This window comes from Lissotriton helveticus, chromosome 7 (genome assembly GCF_964261635.1).
Source record: "Lissotriton helveticus chromosome 7, aLisHel1.1, whole genome shotgun sequence".
NCBI classification, from domain to species: Eukaryota; Metazoa; Chordata; class Amphibia; order Caudata; family Salamandridae; genus Lissotriton; species Lissotriton helveticus.
Window position 1 is genome coordinate 1,487,869,537 of NC_136068.1, and position 9,729 is coordinate 1,487,879,265.

The window sequence follows — 9,729 nt, forward strand, 5'->3', positions numbered from 1 at the left end:
ACAAATGAATCATGCAAGGATTCCAGTGTAGCCTTGCGTTTTTAAACTGCTCATCTGAGGACCCAAAACCAGTTTCCAGTAACTGTTTTCTTAAGCAGAATTTCCAAAACTGCTGCATATCATTATTGGGAGACTCAGTTACTTAAATCAGTCAAACACTGTATATAATCAAATCATATAACCAAAAATTGAGGTGCTAGAAGGCCCATACCGAGTCATTGTGACCAGAATATCGGGGTCCATTCTTCCATCAGTATTTTGGCTTCTGAAGGCTACAATTTATTCAGAAAAAGAGTTCTACACTTCTGGCCTCATACTGGGGAACATTGAACATATATTCCAACTTTCCTCGAGGTCCTTAGTCATAAAAGCTTGTAGAGATGTATTGCATACTATGACGTTGAGTTCTCCCATAGTAATTAACCAAGTGATGTTCTCTCTATTATCAAGTTTATGAATTCAAAGATGACATTAACAGTTGTATTATTTAGTTTACTTGGGGGAAATAGACATTGAAAAACAGAATGGAATGACTCTGCTCTTCATTAGTGGATGAAAATGTAATCCTTAAACTTTGGAAATTATTATAGTCTAATCAATATGCTGGATATTCCAACTGCAGTTAGCTGAGAGCAAGATAGCAGGGCCACCTTTTCCATGCACATTCTTATAATATGGTAATGAAATACTTAATAAACGTCTACTATACATCATCAACTAACCGGGTTTCTTGAAGACAAATTATATTAATTTCTAGCGACCACAAAACATTTATTTTTCCCTCATTTAGCCCTGCCAAGTAAAATGAAAACAAAGTTATATTACTGCTTTACAGGCTGCCAAGCAGAGTTTGGGCATTTATTTCCATGTAATGCACCCAATAACAAATACCCAGAGGAATGGTTATTTGAATGCTGGTAGGCAGTAGTATAATCATGCGTTATTGTTGATCTACCAGCCTCATTAACTTCCACAATTGAGCTCGCCGAACTTTGTAAGGCAAGTGATCGTACATGGGGGTTGCTAGATTCTAGGTCAAACGTTTCAGGACCAAGTCGTGTAGAAAACAGTTTTCTCCACAAAGTACCTTCAGGGAAACCCATATGGGAGTTACATAATATACATTTTTTCAGAAAAAAAATCCACATTTCCCAGGGTAATTCCTGGAACTAAATTTGACCAAAACTCAACTCTTGTGTATAAATAGTAATTTTTTATCTGAAAAAGACACACTTATATTTTCAGCTGAAGATAAAGATTTCAGTGGAGGAAAAAAGTGTGTTAAATTCAAAATCCTCGCTCTATTTTAAGGACCAGTATCCTCCATAAATAGAATACTACGTTTTTATCATAATTTTATGAAATTAGTTGTGCAGGGTGTTTGACCTACACTAGTAATAGGTCCACAATTATCTCTTTTAAGAAATTGGGTAATTAGTTGTGCAGGGTGTGAGGCTTGCACTAGTAATAGGTCCACAATTATCTCCTTACTGGGAACCAAGCACTCAATGCAGTACTTGACTCTCTCAGGTTAGCGAAGCAAAGCAGGCTTACTCAGGGGAAGTAGCGAGGACCAGGGGGCAGATTTCCAAGAAAGTCACTTTCCCTGCGCCACTCTGAGAAACCCTTGCCCCACCATGGATGCACCGTATTTACAATACGGCGCAACATGGCACAAAAATTGACGGATGCATCAGAAATTCTGACGTATCTATTGGGGAAAAAGTCACACTTTGCTGGAGTCGTGTCGCAAGCACGACGCAACTCCAGCAAAATATTTTGAGGCCTATTTCCATTACACTACATCACTCCTTTCGCCTGCCTCAAGCAGGCATAAGGTTTTGACGTAGTGGCGTCCTAGAAGTGACGCAGTGAAATCTTTTCAATTGCACTGCATCACTTTTACGAGGCTTTCCTGTGTGGGAACGCACACCCAGCATACATTATACCTGACGCAGGTATAATGTGACGCAGGGCTTTACAGCGTGATGCATCTCCCTAGATGCGTCACGTTGTAAATTGGCTGTATTATTTACACCACCGCTGCATCACAAAAGTGACGCAACGGTGGTGCAAAAGGGTCGCAAGGGCGTCTATATGTGCCCCTAGTAATCTCCATTTGCTGCCACGCAATAACACTCAATAAAAGATTATCTAGTCATTTCTTTTCATTTGAAAAAGAAAAGTACATTTATTGCGCACACACACATTACTAAATACTATCCACTAATTTACAAATATATACATAGGACAGGTGGAAATACCTATTGTGACATTCTGAAATCCCTCATGTCTCACAACCCCCATAGTCATAACACCCCACCCCATCAGATAGAACATCACAGTACAAGGGGGTGTTATTTAAAATAAAGCAGGCCTATTGACTTTGTCAAGGGGTCACCACATCAAAATATAGAAGGAGCGACTCCTTGGGTGGATATATTTTGTACTCTGCACATTTTTATTTGTGTTTTTATTTTCAAGTATTTTTTAATTGTAGAGTCAATTGTTTTCTTTGTCTTGTTTGTGAATCCTGTTTGTGGGTGCTGCTTTGGCTGATATGTAGTTGGTGGCGTTGTGGTTGGTAAGCAACTAATTTTGTAATCTTTTCATCTATTGTCTATCCTTGGCCTATGTGTATCATTTTATTTACTGCTGTACTAATGTTGAAATCTTTAGCTTTTTGTGTGCTTTTGCTTCAAAGTAATGTATTGCTTGGGCATGCTCTATACTGCCTTGTGATGTGTGTAATTTTTTTTTTGTTTCCCATTGCGACTTCTTTGGTGCTTGCTTTATCTGTGCAGAGTAGGTGCAGTTGATCCTCAGTCTTGTTGTCTCTGTCAAATGAGTGGCATAGTTTTTTTTAGGTTTAAATGTTTTTATTGGAGGACATTGCAGCAAGGGAAACATTCCACATTAGTCATACAGGCAGTTGCTATAAGGAGGCAACGAGGGGATAACAAGGCCCAAGAAGGCCCTGTCACTACCGGCAAAGTCCGTCCTGTCAGGGAAAGAACAGCAATATGCAATATCATCTTTAAGAACAACCCCCGGAAAACTTCCCCCTCCCCCCCCCCCATGTCCTACCCACCCCTTGGTCTCTCCCCTCTCCCCCTCCCAGCCCCAGTCCAGTGCTCATGCCCTCCCTCAACTGACCTGAGGTCACCCTAGAGGCGACTGCCTCAGGAATATGTGACTGTTGGCTCTGTAAGCTGCAGCAGCCGAAGGTATTGGGGACAAGTGATCTCCCTGAATTCCCTGAGTAGCAGGGATCGAAATGGTTGCCAGAGCTCGTCAAATTGGTCCCTATCTCCCGCCAAGGTGAGGGATAGTTTTTCCATACCAGCACGTGCCACATCCTGTGCAGCCAGCCGGTAGTGGAGGGGACGGTGGTTGTGCGCCAGTGTGCAAGGATGTTTTGCACCGCTGAACCTAATGCAATGGCTATTTGACGTCACCTACGAGAACGCAAGGGATATGTCAGTGGGTTAGGAAGACCTAACAGGACATATGCGGGGAGACATGGTAATTCTGTTTGGAAGTGGTTATCTACATCATCAAGCACTTGTACCCAATATGATTGGAGGTAAGGACATTCCCATAATAAGTGTACCAGGTTGCCAACTTGGCCGCAGCCTCTCCAGCAGAGCTTATCTTGATTACGATCCATCTCGTGTAACCGCTCTGGGGTGTAATACCAATATGTGATGATTTTCGTGAGTGTCTCGGTGAGCCCCGTGTGATATGCGGAATGGCGCGCTCAGTAAGATATCTTCTCCCATTCTTGATGGCTAAGGGCCCTGTCCAGCTCCCTCTCCCAGCGTTCCCTGCCCGGGTTATGAATGTGTGTTGGTGGTGTCTGTAGCATCTTGTAGAGATCTGAAATAAGTTTGGCATCCGAGGTGCGGGATATTAGCCACCGTTCATATGGCGTGAGTCGTCTGTCTGCAGCTTCCTGCACCTGCGGTTGAAGTGCACAATGCCTCGCCTGAAGATACCGCATTCATTCCGTCTCGTCATGGGCGACATTGGTGGCATCCCAGACCTCCAAGGGAACCCGGGTGACATATGAAGTGTAAAGATTTGCAGGCCTGTGGGTCTTTGGAAGAAAGGGGATTTCCTGCAATGGGCACCCTGATACGGCCTGGTCCTGAAAGAGCCAGTGCTTTTCAGATTCCCACCTGCCCCATTCGCAGCTGCGCCGCCTGCTAATATTTATGCAAATCGGGGATTCCCAAGCCCCAATCCTCTAGGGCCAGCATGGCTATCGTCCTCTTCAGTCTGGGCTTCCTGCCCTGCCAGATAAACTGGGCAAGATCAGATTGGTTTGGCGAATCCATCCCGTGGGTGGTCGGAGCGGTAGGGCTCGGAAGAGGTAAAGGATTTGTGGCAAGATGGTCATTTTGACCACTGCTATTCTTCCCAACCAGGAGAGAGGGAGATGCTTCCATCGGCCTATCTCCTCCCAGATCCGCCTGCGGAGAGCAGCATAGTTCGCTGCGATCATGGTGGAAAGTGTGGGGGCTAGCTGAATCCCCAAATAGGGAACAGTGTCCAACACCCACTGGATGGGGAAGAGGCCCTGCAGATAGGCTCTAGTAGAAGGGGATAGAGACAAATCCAAGGCAATTGATTTATCAAAATTCACTTTGAACCCGGCCACCGTAGCAAAGGCGTCAAGCTCGGCCATGCAGGCCGGCAGGGCAGAACGTGGGTGGTCTAAGGAGATCAATATGTCGTCTGCGTAGAGACTGATAGTATGTGTGAAGCCTCAGAACTTTATCCCAGTCACTGCTCGGTTTTGACGGATCCTCTGAGCGAGTGGCTCCATGTACAGGGCAAACAAGAGGGGCGACAGTGGGCACCCCTGCCTCATCCCCCTCTCGATACCAAAACTGGCCAAACTGTAGCCATTAACCCGTACTACTGCAGTGGGGATTTGTAACACTTAAAGATAAAAGTACGGAACTTCTCTCCAATCCCCACCTTGGCCAAAACCAGTTCTAAATAGGGCCAATAAACCCGGTCGAACGCTTTCTCGGCGTCGACCGCCAACATCATACGTTCCCCTGGTATTCGGGAGGCTTTTTCGATCAGGTGGACTACTCGTTTGGTGTTGTCCACCGTCTGACGCTCAGAGACAAAGCCCACCTGATCTGGGTCTACGAGGCCTGGTAGATAGGGGGCCAGTCTTGCCGCGAGGATGCCTGTATATAATTTGAGGTCGACATTGAGAAAAGAGATCGGCCTGTAGGCTCTGCATTTAGTCCTGTCCTTCCCTGGCCTTGGGATGACCGATAGTGATGCACGGAGGAGATCAGGTGGGATGGCACCAGGTTCGGCGAAGGTGTTAAAGAGGCGGGTGAGAAGCGGGGCGAGTGTGGTGCAAAAGGTCTTATAAAAAATAGCGGAAAAGCCATCCGGCCCTGGGGCTTTCCCTGATTTGAGCCGGGCGATAGCGGCCACCACCTCTTCAATGCGGATGTCCCTCTCCAGATATTCCGTCTGGGCAGGGGCGAGAGAAGGGAGTGTGACCGAGTCCAAGAAATTTGCCGCAGCCGGGCTGTTTGGGGGGCAGTCGGTGTACAGAGTAGCATAAAAATTGCGGAAAGTATCGCGATCTGGGCATCGTCCATCACCATGGTCCCGTCCGGTCGGGAGATCTCCCTGACCTTCTGCTGTTGCCGTGCCACCCACAACCACTTGGCCAACAGGCGGCCACATCTATCCTCTCCGGTATAGTAGGCGCGTCGGAGCCTCAGTGCTGCGTATTCTGCGCGGTCCATGTCTAACGCCGCTAGAAGTTGCCGCGCTGCTTTGAGTGGTTTCCAAATTCTTGGGGCCCCAGTTCTTTGGTGCATTTGTTCTAGTTCATGTACGCGTTGTGTAAGTTCATCCCATTTGCTTTGCCTATCCCTTTTTTCAGCGGAGGAGAGAGCAATCAGCTCCCCGCGGAGTACAGCCTTCAAGGCAGCCCATTGAGTCGCGAGGGTGGTGTCCGAGTTGGCATTGTGAGACAGGTAGTCTTGAATAGCGTTTTGAACATGTTTCACTACTTCCTTCCTATGCGATAACGTGTAATGGAGCCGCCACACTCTAGGGGGTATGATGCAGGTGGTAGGGTGAGTGTAGTGATGACTGGTGCATGGTCCGACAGTGAAATGACCCCTATGTCTGTGGAGGTAGCAAGATTGCACACTGGGCTTGAAGCTAACAGGTGGTCAAATCTGGCATATGTTTTGTGTGCGTTAGAGTAATAGGAATACTCCTTCTCGTGCGGGTGGCTTAGGCACCAGAGATCGTGAAGATCTAGGTCCTTTAGCCTGTCTATGCTACTGGACGAGAGTGCTCCCGCCTGGTGAGTGCGTTGGCCTGACCTATTCAGGACAGCATCAAAGACCATGTTCAGATCCCCCCCTAATATAATATGTCTGTCTGATGTGGCGGTAGCTTCAGTGAGAGCTGAGTGCAGGAATCGTTCTTGGCCCTCGTTGGGGGACATATAGGGAGCCAACCATAAACGTGAGACGCCCTAGGGCAAAGCGAGATGCAAGCAGCCTCCCCCGCAGTTCCGTGCTCTTATGTAGGACCTCCCCCTTGAAGTGTCGTGCCACCAGAATCGCCACCCCTGCTGTCTTGGTAGGACTAGAAGAGAAGTATTGCCCTGAAAATTTATGTGAGCGGAGTCGATGGCAATCTCGGGCCAACAGGCGTGTCTCCTGTAGCAAACATATATCCGCTTGCGTGTTTTCCAGGTGGGATAAGATAGCACGTCGTTTAACTGGGTTATTGAGACCCCGCACGTTTAGGGTCAGTATCTTAAGGGTGGTGTGTGGCATAGTATGTGGTGGTATAGGTCATGTCTGTGTCTACAATCTGGTGACTCATGACAGGTGGAGGGGAACCGCTATTGCTAGGTGGGGCCCACCAACCTGCTTGGAAGCGAAATCTAGAATAAAGGGACAAAAGTGGAGCACTGGACGACCCTCCCTCCTCTACCCCCCAAAACTCTCCTGAACCCCCCACCTTCCCTTCCCCCAACTCCCATCCCTCCTCCCGAAAATCCCCCCCAACCAAGACCGACCCAACTCCCCCCTTCCCACCCCCGCATCTCCCCCCGCCATCCCCCTCCCGAACCCCAACCGGTGACCCCCAGGCCCACCCTGTGTGCCCTGCCAATGTGAATCTCAAAGTCATCGGGCTCCCCCAAAATCTCACTGAACAATCCCTGTAGGAAGCCGGCAACGCTGCTCCCCTCCATCTTGGAAGGCACTCCTCTGATCCCTATGTTGTTTTGTCGAGAGCGGTTGTCGAGGTCCTCCGCATGCGCCTGTAAATCAACTTGCTGCTCGCGGAGGCGAACCACTTCCTGCTGCAATTGTTCCACCTCCTCGCTCCTGGCTTGGTCCGCTTCCTCCACCGCTGCCACTCGTTCCCCCACTCTGTCCACATCCCGCCTCAGCTCCCTGTGTTACCCCGCTATGTCTTGTTTGAGCATCTGAAAGTCCTCCCTCAAGGAGTTAAATAGGGACTGTAGGAAGTCTTTAGTGATGGGAGCCCCTCCATCTTCCTGTCCGGGGGGGTCTTTTGATGCAGTTGGGGGCGTTGGGCTCTTCTCTCCCTTGGGGGTACCCTTGGTTAGCATTTCGGTGATGGTGCGGCTGCCCCTTTGGCTCGTATTAGCCATGATGCGCCAAATGCCCAGTTCTCTGGGGCCCGCACGAGCAGAAGACCTCCTGGCGAGTGCACCCCCCACGCTGTACTAGCAGCACCTGCTGTGGGCCGAGCTCTTCCGGGTGTAGACAATGACTAGGTGGCCGGTGGCCCCATTGCGCGTCACCTTCTAGCTGCAAGGGGGGGGGTGCTTTGCAGGATGTCCACCTCTGTCCACCTCTGGGCTTTCCCCTTGCCTGGCAGCGTGATTCAGTCTTTACATCATCGGCTCTACCTGGGCCCAAACCGACTCGGGCCCCAGACGTTCCTCGCCGTGACCACTCCCCGGCGGCAGAGCCCACCGGCGGTGGAGAATCTTCGCTAGCCCCGCCGCTGCACTTCGCCCTCTGCTTGCACTGGCTCTGGGTAGGGCGGGCTGATGGCTGCACTGTCCTCCTGCCTTGCGCCTCCGTTTCACACTAGGGTTACCGCTGCTGATAAGCGGGCCGTGTGCTGCTGTGGCGTGCGGTCAATGTTGCGGCGGCCGTAGCCGCGGCAGGAGCCGTCCCACGGGGGTGGGGGGGGAATGCGCTGTCAGGGGTCCGCAGATCGGGCTACTGAACCCCAAGTCCTTCTGGGCCCGAAGCCGACTCAGGCCCCAGGTGCTCCGTCGGTGCTCGCCTCCCGCTAATAGTGCACTACAGGCGCTGGGCCGCCCACAGCAGGTCTGTCACTCCGGGCCGCTCTCTCTGCGTGTTGGCCCTCGCTCCCTAGGCCATTGCAGGGGAACAGCTGTTCTGGGAACTGGGTCAAGCTCAAGGATGGCGCCTCTGTCCTTCACGCTAGGTGCTGCCACCCATTCGCCACCGCCGATGCTTCTGGAAGGCGGGCCGCGCCAGGCCCAGCGCCGGGGGCTCGATTCTCGATCTCACCCAGCGCCCCCTTTGCCGCCGCAGGCCAGACCCACATCCTTCCACCTCGGTATTTAGGCACCGCCTCAGCTGGAATCCTGGTGATCCACCTCTCTCACTCTATAGGGCAAAGCGCCGGGGATCAGGCTCGCGGCTGCCAGCTGCTGGCCCCAATCCCCGGGCTCGATTTTCGCGCTTCCCGGTCATCGCCGCCACCGCCTCAAGCTGTGCTCACCGCCTGTCCCAGAGTTCATCAGGAGCCACCGGCACATTTGGTCTCAGTTGCTCCCACCGTCAGCGCTGTTCGGCGGCCCCTCAGGCAGGCTCCTCTCGGCGGGCCGCTGCAAGCAGGACTCGCCGCGGGTCACTCTGCGCCCCCAGACGCCATTTTCTCTGTGCCGCCGATCTCGCTCCGTGGGGAAGATAGCAGTCCCCGGAGGCAGTCGCACGCCCATTCGTAGCCACGGGGATAGCCACCAGACGCCCCGTCCTCGCCGGGCACAGAACTCGTCAGCTAGGGGGTTCCATGCTGATATAGGGGCTCAGAGGGGATCCGGGCCGGGGAGCCTCCTGAAGAAGCGTCCGATCAGGCCACCATCTTAGCCACGCCCCCGGCATCGCTTTGAATTTTCTGTCCACGAGGATTCATCTGATGATGAAGCCACTATCTGTACAAGAAATAATGTCTCTTTTAGAGGAGTACACTGATATGCCGAGTGGAAACTGGATTGCAGCCTGGGAAGTGCTGAACTCTTGGTTGCCCCAAACATAGTGCAGCCTGTATTGCCTGCCTTTAGTGGTGTCGTAGGGTGTAGAGTCAATACTGAAAAAGTGTTTCCTATTCATTTCTTTCAGTTGTTTATAGACAATGTATTTTTGGAAAAGATTATTGACCAGACTAATTTGTATGCTGAACAGTATTTGATGGACAACAGTGCCAGACTTATGCCCCACTCTAGCCGGTGGACTCCCACACATCTGGTTCAGATGACAGGGTTTAACGTTTTGATGGGATTGATAAGCAACCCGTCACTTTCTTCATATTGGCCAACTAGTCCCTTGAAGGCAACTGCTATATTTCCTGAAACCATGAGTCGTAATCGGTATTTGCTTCTGCTTCGGATGCTGAATTTTGTTGATAATGCATCAGCATTGTCACTGGATC